The sequence below is a fragment of the Girardinichthys multiradiatus genome, chromosome 11, assembly GCF_021462225.1.
Source record: "Girardinichthys multiradiatus isolate DD_20200921_A chromosome 11, DD_fGirMul_XY1, whole genome shotgun sequence".
NCBI lineage: Eukaryota > Metazoa > Chordata > Actinopteri > Cyprinodontiformes > Goodeidae > Girardinichthys > Girardinichthys multiradiatus.
Window position 1 is genome coordinate 19,086,542 of NC_061804.1, and position 20,991 is coordinate 19,107,532.

Genomic DNA, 20,991 nt, shown 5'->3' on the forward strand with positions numbered 1-20,991 from the left:
CCTAAACTTTGGTTACACATGACAGAGCTGGACTCCTTTACCTGATAAACCTAACCATTGTTTGTCTATCATAGGCTCCATCTGTCCGTCCCTCCCCCCTTTCTGCACAGCTGCCTCCCTCTCTTTATCAGGAGCTTCATCTCCTTCACTGTCAAGGATTGTGAACGCCCTAGTGTTGGGTTAATGTTTGATGTGCTAACACAGACATAGAGAGTAGATTGCATTGATTTAGGTCTTTTTAACAAAGTAGCTTTCTGCTGTGCACATCTCCACTGTTAGATCATCTGACTTGCACAGGACTGGTGTGTGCCTGAATAAGCTTCCTGGGCATTTTTGCCTGTCAGGCTCGAGGGGAGTTTTGTAACTTTTATGTGTTTGTTAATCTTTCTGAGATCTTCATGGACAGCTTGTTCAATGTGTTTAAGTGGTTGTGGTACCACATCAACTACATCGTCATCTTTGTCACTCCGCTTGTCCTTCTTCCTCTGCCACTGATTGTTCCTACCTCGGTGAGTATGAATGAGCTAAACTGTTGAAATCAGAGTACCATTTTTGTTCTATCTCACACTGCCCTCACATTTATCTAACTGTGTTCTTACTTAAACAGTTGATGTCAGACATCCAGGTGATAAAAATCACTTTGAATCTACGAGGCAAACCAGTGCCGGTCAGCTACTATTATTGTTGAGTGTTAAACCTGTTTGGGGAACCCTTGAACCTGCCATCCAAACAGATATTTTCAAATTTCCAAAACTTTTAATTTGGACAATTTATTTTAGTTTAATAATAAAAATTATAAAACATAAAAAAGTAAGAGGAACATATGGTAAATTGCACAACTTTAACCTTTAGATACATCATTAAAGTTAATTTAAACAACTTCACTAACTGAGAGGAATTTTTTGTCAGTTGCAGAGTTTCCTTAGTTTTATGTGGACTCAAAACCTGTGCAAATAAATTATTTATCGCCACTTGGAAGGACTAAGAGAGGACCATGGTGTTAAGTGTGAGAAAATATTTATTGTTGTATTTATATTTATTGTTGTATTTATATTGTATAGTTAGGTAGTATTGCGATATTATAGTTAATCCTCCTTGAACCACCACCTTAACGTGGTGGAGGGGTTTGAGTGCTCAAATGATCCTAGAGGCTATGTTGTCTGGGGCCTAAATGCCCCTGGTAGGGTCTCCCATGGCAAACAGGCTCTAGGTGATGGGTCAGACAAAGAGTGGTTCAAGAATCCCTCATGAAGAAAAAAATATCGAGGCACGTGACGTCGCCCGGTACGGCGGAGCCGGGGTCCCACCCTGGAGCCAGGCCTGGGGTCGGGACTCATCGGAGAGCGCCTGGTGCCCGGGTTGCTCCCCGCGGGACCCGGCCGGGCCAAGCCCGAACGAGAGACGCGAGGCCATCCCCCAGTGGGCCCACCACCTGCAGGGGGAACCGCGAGGGACCGGTGCAAAGAGGATTGGGTGGCGGACGAAGGTGGAGACCTCAGCGGCCCGATCCCCGGATGCTTAGGCTGGCTCTAGGGACGTGGAATGTCACCTCGCTGGGGGGGAAGGAGCCTGAGCTTGTGCGGGAGGTCGAGAGATATCGACTGGAAATAGTCGGGCTTGCCTCCACGCACAGCGTGGGCTCTGGAACCCATCTCCTTGAGAGGCGTTGGACTCTGTTCTACTCTGGAGTGGCCCACGGGGAGAGGCGGTGGGCTGGTGTGGGTTTGCTTGTTGCCCCCCAGCTCAGCCGTCTCGTGTTGGGGTTTACCCCAGTGGATGAGAGGGTCGTATCCCTGCGCCTTCGGGGTGGGGAGAGGTCTCTGACTATCATTTCAGCCTACGGGCTGAGTGGCAGTGCAGAGTACCCGGCCTTCTTGGCGTCCCTGTCGGGGGTGCTGGATAGTGCCCCTCCCGGGGACTCCATTATTCTGCTGGGGGACTTCAACGCCCATGTGGGGAACGACAGTGACACCTGGAGAGGCGTGATCGGGAGGAATGGCCTCCCCGATCTGAATCCGAGTGGTGTTTTGTTATTGGACTTCTGTGCTAGTCACGGATTGTCCATAACGAACACCATGTTCAAACATAAGGGTGTCCATCAGTGGACTTGGCACCAGGACACCCTAGGCAGCAGGTCGATGATCGACTTTGTTGTCGTATCATCAGATCTTCGGCCGCATGTTTTGGACACTCGGGTGAAGAGAGGGGCTGAGCTGTCCACTGATCATCACCTGGTGGTGAGTTGGATCCGCTGTAGGAGGAGAAAGCCAGTCAGACTTTGCAGGCCCAAGCGCATAGTGAGGGTCTGCTGGGAACGTCTGGCGGAGCCCTCGGCCAGGGATGTATTCAACTCCCACCTCCGGGAGAGCTTCGACCAGATCCCGGGGGATGTTGGAGACATAGAGTCCGAGTGGACCATGTTCTCCGCATCTATTGTCGATGCTGCTGCCCGTAGCTGTGGCCGTAAGGTCTGCAGTGCCTGTCGCAGCGGCAATCCCAGAACCCGGTGGTGGACACCGGCTGTAAGGGATGCTGTTAAGTCCTATCGGCTGTGGTTGGCTTGTGGGACTCCTGAGGCGTCTGAGGGGTACCGTGAGGCCAAGCGTGCTGCGGCCCGGGCTGTGGCAGAGGCAAAAACACGGGCCTGGGAGGAGTTCGGTGAGACCATGGAGAAGGACTACCGGTTGGCCTCGAAGCGATTCTGGCAAACTGTCCGTCGCCTCAGGAGGGGGAAGCAGTGCTTCGCCAACACTGTTTATAGTGGGGGCGGGTGTGTTTATAGGGTGTGTTCCAATTACAGGGGGATCACACTCCTCAGCCTCCCTGGTAAGGCCTACGCCAGGGTATTGGAGAGGAGAGTCCGACCGATAGTCGAACCTCGGCTTCAGGAGGAGCAGTGTGGTTTTCGTCCCAGCCGTGGAACACTGGACCAGCTCTACACCCTCTACAGGGTGCTCGAGGATTCATGGGAGTTTGCCCCACCGGTTCACATGTGTTTTGTGGACCTGGAGAAGGCATTCGACTGTGTCCCTCATGATGCCCTGTGGGGGGTGCTCCAGGAGTATGGAATCGGGGGCCCTTTACTAGGGGCCATCCGGTCCCTGTACGAGCGGAGCAGGAGTTTGGTCCGCATTGCCGGCACTAAGTCGGACCTGTTCCCAGTGCATGTTGGACTCTGGCAGGGCTGCCTTTTGTCACCGGTCCTGTTCATAACTTTTATGGACAGGATTTCTAGACGCAGCCAAGGGCCGGAGGGGGTCGGGTTTGGGGACCAGTGGATGTCGTCTCTTCTTTTTGCAGATGACGTGGTCCTGCTGGCCCCTTCTAGCCAAGACCTGCATGCGCTGTGGCGGTTTGCAGCCGAGTGTGAAGCGGCTGGGATGAGGATCAGCTCCTCCAAGTCCGAGGCCATGGTACTCGACCGGAAAAGGGTGGCTTGTCCTCTTCAGGTTGGAGGGGAGTTCCTGCCTCAAGTGGAGGAGTTTAAGTATCTCGGGGTCTTGTTCACGAGTGAGGGAAGAATGGAGCGGGAGATCGACAGACGGATCGGTGCGGCTGCCACAGTAATGGGGGCGCTGTGCCGGTCCGTTGTGGTGAAGAGAGAGCTGAGCTGAAAAGCAAAGCTCTCAATTTACTGGTCGGTCTACGTTCCTACCCTCACCTATGGCCATGAACATTGGGTCATGACCGAAAGAACGAGATCCCGGATACAAGCGGCTGAAATGAGCTTCCTCCGTAGGGTGGCCGGGCACTCCCTTAGGGCACTCCACATCGAGAGGAGCCAGTTGAGGTGGCTCGGGCATCTATACCGGATGCCTCCTGGACGCCTTCCTTGGGAGGTGTTCCAGGCACGTCCCACCGGGAGGAGGCCCAGGGGACGGCCCAGGACACGCTGGAGGGACTATGTCTCTCGGCTGGCTTGGGAACGCCTTGGGCTCCCCCTGGAGGAACTGGAGGAGGTGTCTGGGGAGAGGGACGTCTGGGCGTCTTTGTTGAGTCTGCTGCCCCCGCGACCCGGTCCCGGATAAAGCGGAAGACGACGAGTACGAGTACGAGTAAAGTTATTTTGAAATTTCTTGTTGGTGTCCAACTAAATACTTTCTTCTGCTGTCAACATTGGGGAAATCACAACAATGCAGGTTTAGCCTATTGCCCTAACATTATAACCATCACATCTTATGCTGTTGCCTTAGGCTGTTACTTGTCCTGATGAGTCTGAATATTATTTTAATCTAATAAATCACACATCTTTGGTAACTTTAGACAATTACAGAATTTTTTTTTTTTTTGTAGATCCCCAACTTTTCTTTCAGTATAAATTTAAAAAACCTAAAATAAACACAAAAACAAAGTTTGCATTCATGGTCAGATTTCTCACATTGTCCAAAATCTGGTCAACTCAACTCTCCTGTGACCCATGCTATTTTTTAAGTTTTTAAACAGTTGTTTTTCCTTTTTAACTAATGAAGCTCGAAGGTCGAATGTCACAAAAAAGGGACCACGAAATGCCTCAAACAGCTTATTTGACATTCATACTCAGAACTGTTTATTTTATCTCCCTTAAAACCCTGTGAAAATTAAAAATAAGAAATGTTGGCAGCTGTTGTATTGCCAATTCAACAGCTGCCAATACAACAATAATATCCACATTAGTGTGAAACAATCATCTTTAAGATCCTTTTATTTCAAAGAAACCATCAGTATGACATCTAAGAAACAGCAGAGTTAAGTAAGATTTTACCTACTTAACCCTTACTTAACTTTTAGTTGAAATGTTTGTGTTGGATAGTTTAAACGTTATAACAGCTATCTTGTGAGACAAGAGCACAGCAAACAGTTTGTATTATGATCAAGGGTTGCTACTATCTACTTGTGTAAAGTCTTATTGCCTTTTTAAGAGAGGCAGTGATAAGACAAAGGACTTGAATGCTGGATAACATTACAATAAATCAGTGTCTGCCTTTGCTTCGATGCTTCTTTGCCTGAGTAAAATGTATTCAAATGTGCATCAGATTTATATACAGTCACGGTCAAACATTTTGTGCTCTCCAAGCGGATATTCTGATCAACTAAATTCATACTTTTCCTATTGGTGTATGTAGTTGATCACAAATTGTATGGTTGTGTTTTTTTTGCTTTTTGAGGAATGACCCCATGTTCTTTATGTAGTTGAGCTGGGGAGTATCAAAGTTATGATCCTTGAGCCACTTTATGACTTTTCCCTGTTACACAGAGCTTCATTATGGTGGTAAAAACACAGATGATTGCCAAAGTGTGCCTGGATTGAGGGACAAATGTTCTTGGTAGATCATTTGATCCAATCTTGTGTTTTTGGGTACAACTTGGAGGAAACCCATTCAATTGGATGAGAAGCAATCCAACATGGATGCTTCACTTTCTCTATGCAACAAGATGCTTAATGTCTCTTTTTTCCTTTTATAAACAAATAATTTTCCTGATGTCCCCTTCTATAGACAGGATGAATCTTCAGAGAAAATGTTTTTGCAACAGTTGTCTAGAGTAGGCTACTCTATGGCTGTTCATTACCTGGTTGTTGTACAAAAGTCTTTGCCCACGTGATGCCAATGTTGAGTAAGAACTTCACTAGTGGAAAGGCAATTCTGTGGCCCAGTCCTCAACAGAAAAGGGAAAAGGGTCCTGATACTTTTTGGTGACTTTTGGACAACATGAAACCTTTTTAATGTAACTGAATCTCTAACGCTGAATGTTCTTAATAATGAGGAAAACAGTTTTATGTGCAACATTCTATACACAAATATACTGAATTTGAGTTCAATCCGATGGATGTTTCTGTTGGGCAATATTCATTGCTTAGAAAAATTGATTGTTTTATTAGTCATACAACGTGTATCTGTCACTGCAAAAACAGTTTGCCAAAACGGTGCGTGTAGTCATTAGTGTGTACAGTGTAATGATAGAAAGTGATAGAGTGAATATTGTGGCTGGTTTCAAGTGTCTGAAAGAGAAAGATAAACAAAACAGACAGGAATAAGAAGTAAATCCGGCCAGTATCAGATTGCTCAGCATCATGACAAAAGTATGGATTGATGGACGACTACCACAAAGGAAAAACGGTGTATCTAATACATTCTAATAGACGAGTGACCCCAGACCTACATTTTGGCCTAAACTAACTGCTGAGAGTATTTAGCAAATTCTATTATCGTTATCTAACATGCTAATGTTAGCATGTTAGAAAGTTAGCTAAACTTTGCATTTTGACTGGTGCTAGCACATTGTTTGCCATAGATATGAACACTTATTAACATTAACATTAACATATGAACATGTTCATATCAATAAGTTGCAATTAGCACAACAGTGTTCATTAATTTGTTAATATGCTAATGCTAGGATATTAACTAAAGTTAGCTGGTTAGCTAATGCTAGCAAAATAAATTTTTTAAAGGGATTCAAAAAGGTATTTTTACTCTAAATTAAAAGTTTCAGTTTCTTATAATGCTTTTTTCAACAGGTTTTTCCCCAGAATTTAGATGTTAAAATTTTTACTAATTTACAGAAATCGACAATTGTTTCTATTTCAGTTAGGCTCCTTCATCAGAACAACCCATCCATTGACCTTACAGCATTCACAGAGTCTTTATGAAGTAAATGCAGACGTTTCTAGTTATAGTAATGTGTTCAAACTTAAACACTCTTTACAAGTCATCTATAGCTGAATTAAGTCACCTGTTCTTTTCCCTGCACTTAGTATTTTGGGTATGAATAGTTTTTTACAGAGGGGAGAACTTTTCAGACAAAAACTCAATTTGATAACCATTGTCGAGGAAGGAAAACTTTACTGGCCGTTCGTTAACTCTTACGTTACTCCTCACCTCTCATCGACTCTTTTTATTTGGCACCCGAAAGGACAATCCTCAGTCAGAGATCAGTTGTTCGTTTCCACAAGTTTATTAAAACCAATCTGAATTCAGAGGGGAGACATCACACCTACACTGGTACCTGAAAACGTCTGTGTGCTGTCTCACTGGGGGCTGCGTTACATTACATTTTATACCCCACGCTGCTATGCAGTACACATACACAATCATTCTGTCTGTGGATGTCTCCCCAGCAACAGTATCAAAGAAAGAGAGATACATTTCATCATTTAATTAAAGAATTGTTTCCCACACGTCTTCAGGAATCTTCAGGGAGAGGAATAGTTATCAGAAGTTTCGGTTAGCACAGAGAGGAGTACCATGCCTCCCCAATTCACTGCCAGCTTCTCACGATACAGACAGAAATCACCTGCAAGCTTTAACCTTGAATAATGAATACTCATTGTGTTATAACTAGAGGCTACTGTTAAGGTTTTTTCTAACTATCAAAAGCATAACTAAAACCCCTAATAAAAATCTATCTATAAGCAGCAGAATCCCAAATATATCTTAGTCTTAGCTACTAATAATAATGCATTTATATTTCCACACTACTAATAATAAGGCATTTATATTTCCACACTACAGTCATGTATTATGCATAATATATAACCAGGAATTAGAAATATTATATAGGAATAGCATGCTGAATAGCATGCTGAAAGAAATATTGTTTACAACATATGATTGTGAACATTATTTGGATGCTATGTAAGTATATTTGAGACTTTGACCTGTTTTGTGTGTGTTTGTGTGTGTATTTACAGGAAGCAAGATGTGGCTATGTGATCATCCTGATGACTTTGTACTGGTGCACAGAGTGTATGCCTCTGGCTGTGACTGCTCTTCTCCCTGTCATCCTGTTCCCTATGATGGGCATCATGAAGGCTGGAGATGTACAGTCACTATTCACTCTTATACCTCGTTATGTTAAAATCTTTCTGTATATTTTTTATTTCTCAGGGAAACATTCCATCTTAAGACTAAAATTAATGTTTAAGATTTCTTTTTAAGTGAATATTTGTGGAGCAGTTATCAGGAGTCAGTTTCTTATTAGCTCAGAAAATTGATTCGTTGTTTTATAAACCATTATAACATGTCTCTTTTTCATTAAACAATTTATAATGTTGTCTACAGATATTTACACTTCATGCTTTCTAATTTCACATGTTAGATGAAACTCTATCAGAGGAAGTAAATGATGTGTTGTGGTGCAGAATATAAAAAAGTATTTAGCTGTTAGCTATCAGCAAGACCATTGTGTTGATTTTCTACCCCACCTTAGTTTACATCAGATTATCGCTCTGAAACACCTTCAGGTATGCCACATTTCTTTCAGCATGTATAACGTGGAACGTTGTAAAGGACTGGCTTTAATCTGAACTGACATGGGCTTCTATATAAATAGAAGTCTAATGAAAAAATGGCAGAGGTGTAATGGCGTATAAAATAAAGCTTTTAAAGAAGCATTCACGTAAACTGCAGAGAATGTCTAGGCTGATTAAGATAACAGAAATGTGATCTGATAAGAGGTTGTTCAGTTGGCTGTTTAGTGCATTTGAGATACTGACTCTCACAAGAAAAAGCCAACAGCAAAAAAGAAAACTCAATCTGAACTGGCACTTTTATAACTCTAAAATGTTTGGCTCAAAGGTTATACTGACTGGTAATGAATGACATTAGGGGAACTGAGATAAATCGTAAAAATGACACAATAAGCTTAGCATTGGCTGCTAAAATTGACCTGAAGTCAATTCTTTTTTGATATAGTTTTAATATCAAGAATAAAAATGTTGTGATCTTTTTTTAAGGTCAGTATTGAGTATTTGAAAGACTCAAATATGCTGGGCATTGGTGGCCTTTTGGTGGCTGTTGCAGTGGAACACTGGAACCTTCATAAACGCATCGCCCTCCGGGTTCTTCTCCTGGTTGGTGTTCGTCCATCCCTGTAAGAGGATAAAATCTGTGATGAAATTAATTTGCAACAAATACGGTGTCAACAGCTGCATCTCAATAAATAAGAACATCTCTAAAATGTGAATTTGTTTCAGTAATTCTGTGCACAAAGTAAAATACATATAGTCATACTCATATAAATGAGTGATTTAAAATAAGTGATAAAAGAGTTTCTTTCTTTAATTTTGATGATTATGGCTTGCAGCTAATGAAAACAAAAAGTAATAAAAAAGATCCGAAACAGACGCCTCTTGATGTGGAAAAAAAGCTGCTCTATTTTGAGCTCCTCTTGGATGGCCTAACTCCTTACCCTATCTCTAAGGGAGGGCTTGGCCACCCTGCGCAGGAAGCTCATGCCAGCTGCTGGTATCCCAGATCTTGTTCTTTTGGTCATGACCCAAGGTAATGCCTATAGATGAGAGTAGAAAAGTACACTGACAGGTAAATTGAGAGCTTTGCCTTTCGGCTTAGCTCTCTCTCTTTACCACAACGGACCTGCACAGCGTCCTCATTACTGCAGTGGCTGCACCGATCCATCTTTCAATCTCCCACTCCATTCTCCCCTCACTATTTAACAAGACCCCAAGACACCTGAACTTCTCTACTTGAGGCAGGAGCTCCCCTCCAACCTAAAGAGGGCAAACCACCCTTTTCTGATCGAGACTTCAGACTTGGAGGAGCTGATCCTCAACCCCGCCACTTCGCATTCGGCTGCAAACCTACCCAGGGCCTGCTATAGGATTTGGCTAGAGAGGGCCAGCAGGACCACGTCATCAGTGAAAAAGGAGAGAAGAAATCCACTGGTCTACAAATCGGACCCCCTCCTGGTCCTTGGCTGTGCAAATTCCCATGAACCCCCGAGCACCCTGTAGAGGGTGAAGAACTGGTCAAGGGCTGGAATGAAAACCACACTGCTTCCCAGGGAGGCTGAGGAGTGTGATCCCCCTGTAGTTGGAACACACCCTCCGGTCCACCACTCCAGTCTGTCAGTCCAAAGCTACTGTCCCCGACTGCCACGCAATGTTGATGAGGCCACAACAGCCCAGCAACATCCAGAGAGTTGAGGTACTGTGGGCAACTCTCACCCATCCCCAAAGCCTTGTCATCGTAGAGCTTTTGACCACCTCGTGACTTGAGCCTGGGTGATGAACGACTCCAGGTCCAAGTACCCTGTCTCTGCTTCCACCAGGGAAAGCGTGATGGCAGGATTGAGGAGATCCTCGAAGTATTCATTCTACCGCCCCATATTGTTTCCCATCGAGGTCAGCAGCTCCCTACCCGCACTGTAAACAGTGTTGGCAAAGCACTGCTTCCCAACACTTCCCGGACTTCCCGGAGGGTTTGTCAGAATTGCTTCGAGGCCGATCGGTAGTCCTTCTCCATGGCTTCACCGAACTCCTCCCAAGCCCAAGACTCCATCTTCAGCTTGACAGCATCCCTTACTGCCGATGTCCACCACCTGGTTTGCGGATTACTAGCATGACAGCCACCACAGACATTACAGTCACACCTAAGGGTGGCAGCATCGACAACAGAGGTGGCAAACATAGTCCACTCAGACTCTATGTCTCAGATTTTCACTAGAATCTGGGAAAAGCTCTACTTGAGGTGGGAGTTGAATACATCCCTGGCTGAGGGCTCCACTACACATTCCCAGATGGCTTCCTCCTCTACCAGCGGGTCCAACTCATCACCAGGTGGTGAATGGTGGATAGCTCAGCACATCTCCTCACCCGAGTGTCCAAGAAGATCCCAAGTCACCACTACAAAGTTGATCATCGACCTTCTGCTTAGTGTGTCCTGGTGCCAATTGCACTAATGAACCCTTATGCTTGAACATGATGTTCATTATGGACAATCCGTGACTGGCACTGAAGTCCAATAACAAAACACCACTCGGGTTCAGATCATGGAGGCTACTCCTCCCAATAACACCCCTCCAGGTATTACTGTCCTTTCCCATGTGGATGTTGAAGCCCCCCAGCAGAATGACGGAGTTTCCAAGTGGGGTTACAAGTGGGGAACGGTCCAGCACCTCTGACAGACAGGTACTCAGCGCCGCTGCTTGGCCCATAGGCTGAAACAACAGTCAGAAACCTCTCCCCGACCTGATGTGCGTGGAGATGAGCCCGACTATTTCTTGCAGATATCTCTCAACCTCCTTAAACCACAACCTTAACATAGTGGAGGGGTTTGAATGCTCAATTGATCCTAGGGGCCATGTTTTCTGGGGTTTAAATGCCCATGGTAGGGTCTCACATAGCAGGCTCTGGGTGACGGGTCACTCAAAGAACAGTTCAGAAGCCTACATGAGAACCAGAACAATGCTTTTGACGTTGCCTGGTTCAGTGGAGTTGGGGCCACAAAACTGACAAAAAAAAAATCATCCCAGTATTTTGCTGTATGTAACGAATTCATACAAGATTACTTTTATTTGAATTTCTGAATTCAATTAAAGCCTAAATAATATTTTTCTGAACTTAACCCAACAGTTTTCTGGTCCTAAACCTAACCAGGAAATTTTAATACGCCTTATCAAGTGTTTTTTCATTAAATTGAACGTAAAACAATAATATTTATCTCAAAATTTATTGTATTATGCAGCTCAAGATAATCATAATCTCCTCCACTCTCACAGGTTGATGATAGGCTTCATGAGTGTCTGCCTTCCTGTCCATGTGGATCAGCAACACGGCCACAACAGCAATGATGCTGCCCATCGCACATGCTGTGTTGCAGCAGCTGCAGGTAACGGAAGCTCGGGCGGAAGAACGAGACCTCCAGACCGCAGCAGAAGCTAACCTCGGGTTTGAGTTGCAGAGCAAGGAGGAAATCACGGATGAAAAAAAGCCAGATACAAAGCTGCAGCTAGAGAACGGAGTGGGTGAGTAAAATCTCAGCAGTTTGAATGGGTTTGTTTTTTAACTTTACCCATTTAATAGCCTTCTCACTTTCTGGGATTACAGTTCAGCCTCAAGTGACTCAAGTGTCCATGCAGGAGTTTAGGAGAAAAGCTATGGAGGCAAAGTACGACCTCCTGACTAAAGGGATGAGTCTGAGTGTGTGTTACTCTGCGAGCATTGGCGGCACTGCTACCCTCACAGGCACCACCCCCAACCTCATCCTCAAGGGTCAAATGGACAAGTGAGACATCAATACAATCAGTTCACAGGGATCAAAACAGCTCATCCTTTTTCTACTCCTCTCATCACTATTGTTTTTTCCAAAGGCTCTTCCCTGAAAATGGAGGTGTGATCAACTTTGCCAGCTGGTTCGGCTTTGCTTTTCCAAACATGGTACTCATGTTGGCAATCTCCTGGTTCTGGCTTCAGTTCATGTTTCTTGGCTTCAAGTAAGAGAACCAGAGGATGTGTATACTCAAGCAATGTGAAGTATTACTGTTGTTTGCTTATGCTTTCAGAATTACAAAGTGAATTCGATTCTTGTCTATGGTGACCGAAACGTTAAAAAACAGGTACTAAGTTAGAAAACCGATACTATGCACACTGGGTCAAAGTCTGCAGTGGGAGTAGTTAGCAAGACCAAGACTAAGGGAAAACAGATAAACACACAATTTTTAACCCCCCATTACTGTGAGTAGGATGTCCCGATCACAATTTCTTCTCTAGGATACTGATCCAGATAAAACACATTTGCCAACACTGATTTACAATCCCTTAGCTTAATTAAATCAATGCCAGGTATATGCTTAAAAGTCAGTAGCTTTATTGTGCAGCAAAAAACACAGTTGATAACATCAGTTTACACAGTAACAAACAACAGCTCAATAACCGAGGCTCTCTGACATCTCCTTTTTGTATGTAATTCCAAAAATACTATGAGAGAAGCATACAGAGCTCCAATAGGTTAAAAAATGACAAATGTCTAAGGAGTGTGGTAAATCATTTGACATTTAATCCAATTATCATGCTCAGAAATGCAAAATAAATAAAAACAAGTAGACACACAAAACCAACTCTAGAGAAAATTAATTACCAAATGTGCAGCCTAACAATTGTTTAAATGTGGATCTATCAAATCCAAACCACATTTTGGTATGATAACTGCTCGTTAAGGCTATTTAGGTTCAAATTACTCATTGCACAAGAACCAGTACGCTAAGGCAACTCACCAGTAACCTGGTTTACTGGTTACTTGGTACTAAAGAGTGAAATAAACTCCAAGATAATGGTGCTGGAAGCAGAAGGAACCATATTACTTACATCTTAATGAATGATAAGACCAATGAGCATGACGTGACCCAATAATTGTCCAGCATTATTGTCTATTGAAAAAATAAATCCTAAAGCTGATCAACTTTAATGACCTTCTGAGTGTAGCCAGTCCCTTTGTCTGCCTATCAACCGAGCAGAATGAGCTCTGATAGAATAAAAACTGTCTAATTTCAAAATACATTAGACCACATTTCCAGAGCTGTTGGTTTATTTCTTTAGAAAAATGTTACATAATAGATATAATTGAGATCTAAACACTAGATGTTTATGTTCTAATAAAATGTGAACAGTTCCTGCTCTGAATTAATATTCTGTTTCCGACTTGACTCTGTTGGGAGTATGATTATTGATTGAATAATCTTGGTCAATAATTATAATTACGAATCCTAATCTGACAAAATCAATTTCTTAACCATAAATCCTCATTTACGAATCGAGACCAGAGATGTTTCTGGTGTTGTAATTGTGGCTCAACGCCTCTGACAATTACAACCGTTAAATACTCCGTAATAGTTAATAACTATTGCCGGAGATGTCACTGTTTAATCGACCGTTTCTGCCGAAACGTGTGGAACTTGAACCTCATTTTGACTGACACATCACTTTTTGCACACAATGAAACACCAAACGCTCTTTCTTTATCTATGTGAATATTTATTAATTTTCACCTACTCAACATGCAAAATTCTACAAACACAGGGGTAACACTTCTAAATAAGCAAAATCAACAAACGGTAGTGGGTATGTATTGAGTCAACCAGCAGTTTATGGCACTACAGACGAAGGGAGAGGGGGATATGAGTGGTGGCGAGTGGTGGGGGTTGGAGCGCAGCTCCGACTGTCCTTTATGATCTTCTGATCATAAAACTTCCCCCTAACTCCTGACCACAAAGGATTGATAACTTTTGGCGGCAAGTTAGCACAGTGAGATTGAAGACAAAGGTAAAATGGAGAATTTTACCATGAGGTCGTTTTAACAGTCCAGTCTTGCAACGCACCCGCGTTCAGATAGTAAACACAAACAGCTCTGGGGAACACGGCGGATCCCGATATTACATAACACATCAAATTTTCAACAAGCAAGGTTACATGCACATATTATTCAGAACACATGAGATCCTAACCAGCGATTCTGATCGCTTCTACAACCTCTGACCCTGCCCAGGCCTTCTAATAAAGAAATAAAAAAAAGAAATGGGTTTTACTTGTGTCGTCTTCTTCCGAGTGAGGGAATTCGAGCGAGGAAAAGTGGGGTTAAGTTAATTGTGCGTCCACAATTAACTTTAGGGGAATGGTCAGTCTTTGTCCTTTGGTCTTCTTGACAAAAAGGAAAAATATGATCTGACCATCAAAGTCGACTTGAAAATGAAACACGGTAGCGGTTCGTCTCTCCGAAGCTCCATGTCTCCAGTTACGTGTTAACTCACGTCTTCGATCGGCAAAGTGAAATCTCTGGCCTTCTTAGTCCACAGACTTCAGTTATGAATGGTTCGTTGTCCAACGAGAGAGAATGAATGAAACTCTTCACAGAGTTCTTCTCTTAAAGTGACGTGCTTCAATCACCAGATCGGTTTTCAGCAGAAGGCGGCTTATCAAACATGGGCGCCTCCTATATAGCACCCTGTGACGTCAGACTGGGGACGCCCAGTCATATCAGTCGCAATGCTCGATGGGATATGTAGGAGCGGGCTGTCCTGGGTACAAAATGGCCGATGCCATTGGAGGGGCACAGTGACGTCCAACAACGTGCAGATAATCCAATACTCAGCAAACAATTGGTCCAACATTCCCCCCTAGGTTCAAAGGGTGAGATGAATCGCAGTCTTTGAAGGTACTGGGACCATTCTGTCCTTTGCTGAGCAATCAGTGATCCGTGGCGAAGCAGAACAAAACAAAATTGTCTCTGTGTTACTCAAAACCTACGACTGGGCAGGATAGAGGTTAGCCTGGGCAGGACTAAATTCTGACTAAACTCATCCCTTTCTACATTGTTCAATGAGACAAATACAGGACAATACATTCATATCATCATTACATTCTTTGGTCATCAGCTTTGGTAATCCTGAGACAAAATGAAACAATAACAGATATCGTACATATATATGTATATATAAGAATAAAAGGAACAAAACAAAATCATGGTTCATAGCTTATTCATCCAACTTCTATTAGGCACTGGACCCTGGCTGTGTCGTTGGCAAAGGCGGTGCTATGAACCGTGGGGGAATGAATGTGAGGGCATCAATCCTGACCTGTACACGCTTAACCTGTCTGTATGCGGTGAGTGCCATTCCAGCCGTCACGACCCACCCGATCACAAGGAGAACTACCATAACGGTCATAGTGTGGGTTTCTGTCCATTCTGTTCACCGGGGAAACCGAGGGAAAGGTGTGACGCTTAGTTCCGCAGGGGTGAGGCTGAACTTAATCTGTTTGGTCCCTTCCACTATCAGTTGTTTTTCAATACTTGCGTCAATGCTGAAATTATATCCCTTGAAAGCATCCATAATTTCAATTTCTGTATCGTATCGGTCGAGATTAAGGTGATGAAGGATTATGTCCCCGAGATGTAGGAGTGCACCTTGGGGTACGGAGACGAACATTGTTTGGTTGGGTAATTTTATTCTGGTAACGGTGTCGTGCTGATCGTAGGATAGCAAGGCTTCTGTTACTGGGGTGCTTACAAGCCATCGGTTACCCGCACGTTCGACCTTGGTTTCTAACCCTACATCCTTCAGAGTTATCTTTGCCTGACAGTTTTGTTCGGGAGCTCCCTCCCTTAACCCACACATGTAATCGGTGACATCTCTAATAAATGGGTTACTCGGGCACACCCAATGGAGGTCCTTGGTTTTGGTGCACAGGTCTAAATTGGGAATCAAATAAAGTTTTGGGTCAGCCTCGTGGTAAGCCAAAAGTGATGGGGTTTTCAGTTGTACGTGTGTGTTTTCCTTCCAAAACCCGACATTTAACACTGTTTTAAGCCTGTATACGTTTGCTCTTTCGATGATAGGAAGATTGAGCATAAATCCTATCTCTAGGTTATCCGGATTTACGAAAATTGGGATTGCACTGCCTAAGCTATACGCTAGGTGTGTTTGTGGAGGTTGCAAGGTGTCTGTTGTGGTGGACTTTAGGATTTTCTTCACCAAATCCGGCAGGACTAGGTAAGTGGGTATCAGTCCTTCAGTTAGGCTGTCTACCGATGAACCAACTTCCCTAATCAGGTCCTGCATCAAATCTCTTACAACCTGTGTGTACATCAAATCATTCCTGACCACTTCTGTGAGGGTTTGCAGTGCATGCAGGGTATTGTTAATAAGGGTGGAGTGTAAGTTTACAGTAACCACGGTGCCCTGGAGGGTCTTGGTTTGTATGTCTAATAGTCTCTGTTGGAGGAGGAGTCTTTGTTGGATTTCTGGCATTTTGTCATCCAATTCTTGCACGTGTCTCTGAATAGTTTTCAGGCTAACGGAATTTGCTGCTGAAAGGCCAATGGAAAACAGAGATCCCAGCGCCGCAGCTGAGGCTATCAATCCACCGAGGAATCTCTTTGGGCGTTTACTGCCGCTGAGGTCCTCTTCGGTGACCATGAATTTCTGCAGTTGTTTGAGGATATAGATTGTAGTCTGTTTGGCATGGTCTATGGTGTCGGGGGTTTGAGTCCCCTGAGGTCTTCCTTCAGTCATCAGTGGCGGAAGACGGATGTGTTTACGGTATACGTCCCACGGGTCTAGGCGCACGAAGACCCTCTGCGTGTGGAGTCTACAGCGCGTAATAAGGAGCCCGGGGGTGTCTTGCAGGACCGTGCCGGTTGGTGGTCCTATCTGTACTACGCCGGTTGGTAGAGCAAGTGTGGAGCCAATAAGAATGCCAATCATCCAGATGACCTCCATCCTGCAACAGAGAAATCCTGATTATAGAAGGGAAAATTTTATGGATGGAGTTGTTAGTGGTTAGTGCATGTTAGTGTGGAGTTTATTTACATGCACCGATCTGACTGACCCTATGCGCTCCCCTCTCCTCCCTCAGTTCCAGAAGGGAGCCCTGTTTCTGTGGAGGAGAGTCTGTGGTAGGGTTTGATCTGGTTCGCGTGAACCCATTTGTACATCGGGGCCTGTTTGGATTTTGAGATTCTTATTCTGTAGGCCACTGGTGAGAGTTTACCTACAATTTCGAAGGGAGAAATTTCCTGGAGCGTCCGGTTGGTAGGGCAAATCTGAAATAAAATACTTTTTCACCCACTTCGTATTCACGGTGGGCTGCTTTTCGGTCATAATATGCTTTTGCGCCCTCTACAATGGCTTCCAGGTTTGTTTGCGCCCAAGCGAATGTTGATCTGAGGTGCTCCTTCAAGTCTGCGACATATTGGTGTGTTGTGTAGGCAGTTGTCACACTCACATCTTCTGGATGGTACAATAGATGGAGTGGGAGAGTCATTTGCCTTCCAGTCATCATCTCAAAGAGTGTCACTCCTGTAGAGCGTTAGGGGGTGGACCGGATGGCCATCAGGACTAAGGGGAGTTTGATGTCCCAGTCCTTTCCATTGCCGCTAACGTACTTCTTTAGCATGGCCACTATGGTACGGTTCATCCGCTCCACCTGACCCGACGATTGAGGGTGGTAGGGAATGTGAAATTTTACTTTCACCCCTAGAATGTCAAACAGCGATGTCATGACGCTTGAGGTGAAATGCGTCCCTCTGTCCGAGTTAATGGACAGGGGAAGGCCCCACCGGCTGAAAACGTGGTTCAGTAGAAGAACAGCTGTGGTTACAGCTGTGTCGTTCGGTGCAAGTAAGCATTCAACCCACTTGGTGAAACTGCACGTCACTGTTAGGAGGTATTTGTTACCTCTGGCCGATTTGGGGACTGGTCCAACCCAGTCGATTTGCAGGTGGGACCACGGGAATGTGACCCCCCTACGCTGAAGTGGTGCTCGACCGAGTGGTTGTGACGGTTGGAACTGACAGCAAGTCAAACATCCTTGGATGTAGATTTGGGCGTCGTGAGCCATCGAAGGCCAGTATGCCACCTGTTGTAGGGTGTGGAGTGTGGCTTTAAGACCCCTGTGACCCCCTACAGGAGAGTCATGAGCGTGGGCTAACATGACCCCCCTGTGGTCAGTGGGTACCACCCATCGGGGCGTCCCGCACCCATTGTGGGTGTAGACCAGCAAACCTTTCTCCAGCTTCAAGTGGGACAGGTTACGTCGGAGGGTTCTCAGTTCTTTGGTCTCGCCCGTCGCCAATGGCGATGTTTCCGTTGACCGACCATTGGCCACTAGCTCTCTAATGGTGTGGAGGTTTGGGTCTTGGTCCTGCATGGTTGCCAAGTCTGTGTCACTGGGTTTTCGCCCAAGGTGGAGAGTCTCCCCAGAGCTTTGGGGGTTTTCGCGCCTCTCCTTCGTCTGTCGCCGAGTAACGGCACAGATGACATGGGTATGAGAGGTAGGAAGCTGTTCCTTTTGGAAACTCCATGGGGTTCCACTTTCAGCTCCCAATCGGGCTAGACGGTCTGCTTCATCATTTCCGTCCTTGTCTGGGCCCAACATCCGGGAGTGACCTTTCACCTTTTTCCAATACACTACCATTCCCTGCCCTGTGGTGAGATGGTCACATGCCAGGAAGAGTTCGGAGTGTTTTACCTCTTTATTCCTGGCATTCTTCATTCCATTCTCTTTCCACACCGGGAGATGGGAGACCAAACTGTGCCGGGCATAGTTGGAGTCGGAGCAGATCACCATTTGTTTAATGTCCAGGGCTGTAGCCTGCTGGAGGGTGATGAGTACTGCTGCGATCTCTGCATATTGACTTGTTTTCGACCCCAGTTGGTAGTGGTTTGGTTCGGTGACGTGGTGCCCAACCCAGATGATGCCCACACCGGCCTGTAGTTGACCTCCATGAAGGAAGGCACATCCGTCAATGTAGGCGCTTGGAAGCCCTTCGCACACGTTTTCATCGAAATAGCGGTGATTCGAGGAAGACTGGGAGGTGGCCGGTTTGTCAATGGTGGTCGCTACGGTGTCTCATTCACAGTGCTGACATTCTGCTAACCCTTGTCCCAACACCATTTTGTTATTCTGACCGTACCTGACCTCAACGTCATAGCCTTGGAGTGCCATCATCCATGTTGCGATGCGGCTGTTGGACATTCTTCCTTCTCTCAAACGTTCGCTGTTCAAGAAAATGACCGGTTGGTGGCTCGTCTCGATAATGACTTTCTGCCCCCCAACGTAACTGCGGAAATGTTCAACTGCCCAAACTGTAGAAAGCAGAGCTCTCTCACACTCGGAGAACTTAACCTCTATGTCACTCAAGGGTCGGCTTGCGTATGCGACAACTCGCATGTCCTGGTCATGTTTCTGCTTCAAAGCAGCACTTAGACACTTGGAGGAGAAACCCGCTTCCAGGTAGAACTCCTTGTCCTTATCTGGGTAGGCCGGGCAGGGAGCAGAACCAAGTTTCTGTTTCAGGAGTTGGAAGGCATGCTCTTGGGGTTCCCCCCATGTAAAAGGCGTGTCTTTGCGCAGGAGTTCTGTGAGGGATCTGGCCATCTCCGCATAGTCCTCAATAAACTGGCGGGGCCGAAGTTCAGACACGTTCGTTGGAGCCTTTATGTCTTGGATGGCTCGGATCCTGCTGGCTTGGGGCTCAATGCCGTTTGGGCCCACGGTTAAACCGACGTATTCCACCTTTGTCCTGCACCATTGGCCTTTGGCGAGTGCTAGCTTAGCCTCTGCCGCGCCAAGCTGGTCGTGCCGAAGTTTGGCTAGGTGTTCCTCGAACGTCCTGCTCCTCATAAGGATGTCATCGACGTAAATGAGGTTTCCCCGGGTTGCGGCATCGGACATGGCTTTGTGAAGGAAGATGTTAAATTCAGCCGGAGAGTTCGAGTACCCAAAGGGGCACCTGTTCCAGATATACCGGCGGTTCCCGAAGGAAAACGCCAATTTGTACTGGTTGGCCGGGTCTACCTTCATTGTCCAAAAGCCATTTGCCACGTCCACTGTGGAGAAGAAGCGAGCGTCTCTCACCTTAGCCAGCTCCTGGTCCAGATGAATCATGGGCCAGCGTGAGAGGGGTACCTGCTTGTTCAGTGAATGGTAGTCTATTGTCAGACGCCATTTCCCGGTCGGTTTCAACACCGGCCAGATTGGGGAGTTGTACGTGGAGTTGCATTCACGTATTATATGTTTCTCCAACAGCTTGTCGAGGATCTCTTGAATCGACTCGTAAGCGGCCAGAGGTATCTTATATTGACGCACGAATGTGGGGGGTGCGTTCGGGTTCGTTGGAATACGAACCATGTGGAGGTCGGTGACCCCACAGTCATGGGAGTCCTTCGAGAGGACTGACTGGTATTCATAGAACAACTTCTTAAGAGCCGTTCTTTCCTCTTCCGTGCTTAGCGCATTGGCTTTCTCCAGCTGCTCGCGGACCTCGGTCTCAAAACCGGGGTAGGGTTCGCTAGAGGAGTCCTGTGTCCCAGGCTCTTCTTGACCTGGCTGCTGGGTGTGTCGCCAGTGCGTACACTACCAGGTTGCCTTCAGGCCCAAGGGTAGCACCACAGGTGGATTTGGTTGCTAAAACCTCATGTCTCTCAATTGTGATCATGCCCGACGGGAACGTGGACACCACGTCTGGAGAGTCCTGTCTATTGGATACAAATAAGGGCATGTCTCCAATCACGGGGATGGTTAGCTCGAAGTCATGATGAGAACTGTCTATGAGCATGCCCAGGGGTTTCCTTGCGACTACCTGGATCGGCACTTGAGTTGGATTCTCCACCAAAAGATAAATCGAACGGTTGTTCAACTCAAGCATGGGCGTGCCACAGACCACCAGGTTCAAGTCCCGGAAGTAGGGAAGAGGTTGGAAGAAAACGCGGGTGTTCTGA

At 45.6% G+C, this 20,991-nt stretch overlaps 1 pseudogene; it reads left to right on the forward strand.

Annotated features, from left to right (window-relative positions):
- The first annotated feature begins 259 nt into the window (after nt 1-259).
- Nucleotides 260-20,991, forward strand: part of LOC124876607 — a 32,353-nt pseudogene continuing 11,621 nt past the window's right edge.